Consider the following 1,214-nt stretch of genomic DNA (forward strand, 5'->3'; position numbering starts at 1 on the left):
AATAGTATCCAATAGTAGCCAATAGTATCCAATAGTAGCCAATAGTAGCCAATAGTAGCCAATAGTAGCCAATAGTATCCAATAGTAGCCAATAGCCCAGGACTGCAGGCCGTAATGATTGAACGCTAGGATGCTGAGTGGGCCAAGGCCTGCTATCCTTGTAATAGTATTCTCTACCGACCCAACTAGTTTGCTCTTACTGTAGGGAAAACTATTCGCTGAAAATCAATAATTTACTATGATTTGTTAATAATAAACACATTCGGTATTTAGATTTATCTCTTTTTATCTCTTACTATGTGTCAATGTTTTATATCAGGCACTCTGGAAACCTCACCCCCAAGTTATAGAACATTATGTCCTTTTTTAGTCTAGTATAGGTCTTTTTCGATTTAACTAAACAAAAAAAAAAAATAGACATAACATTCTACCTGCGCAAGAAATTATTTTTTTAGTATTTGTAAGAAGAATGTGAATTATTTAAATCTTATCGAAGTTTTAAAATCCGTTTTGATATAGCGTGATTTATTATATTATTTTACTTAGTACTCGATAAAATCATGAGAGAGTTCTGGAAAATAAATAACGCAGGGACCGACCGTAGTAGGGACCAAGAAAAAACAAATAAAGTGAGTCAGATAAATACCCTAAAAGAAATAGCGGAAAAAGCAGGCCTACTAGTCTCCTACGAAAATACAGAATTTATGACGACGGAAACAAACTACGGTGAAAAAGTAATTGATACGAAATATTGGTGGATAAGAGTGAAAAAGAAATTTAAATATTTGGGAGAGATAGTATGCAATAACAGTTTAGAGAAAGAGAGCATAAAAGAGAAAATCATCAAGTTGGAAAGGCTAAGCTTTGCAACAGACAATATTTACAGTAAGAAGAATCTATCGTCTAACACAAAAATAATACATTACGACACGGGCATAAAACCTGTAATTTTATACGGAATGGAGACAACATGTCTCCCTAGTCTGGAAAAAGAGAGAAGGATCCTGAGGAGAATCTATGGGCCCAAGAAAACACAGGAAGGCTACAGGTTAAGACCCAACCAGGAAATATACAGGGAGATGAATGATCTAGAAAACCGAAATAAGAATCAGAAGACTGAGATTCTACGTGTCCATGATGAGAATATACCAAAGCAGAAACAAGAAACCCTTTGACAGGATCCGTGAATATGAGAGCGTAGGAGGATATGTGAA

The sequence above is a fragment of the Halyomorpha halys genome, unplaced genomic scaffold (assembly GCF_000696795.3).
Source record: "Halyomorpha halys isolate HHAL.00 unplaced genomic scaffold, Hhal_1.1 Scaffold1453.1, whole genome shotgun sequence".
Taxonomy (NCBI): Eukaryota; Metazoa; Arthropoda; class Insecta; order Hemiptera; family Pentatomidae; genus Halyomorpha; species Halyomorpha halys.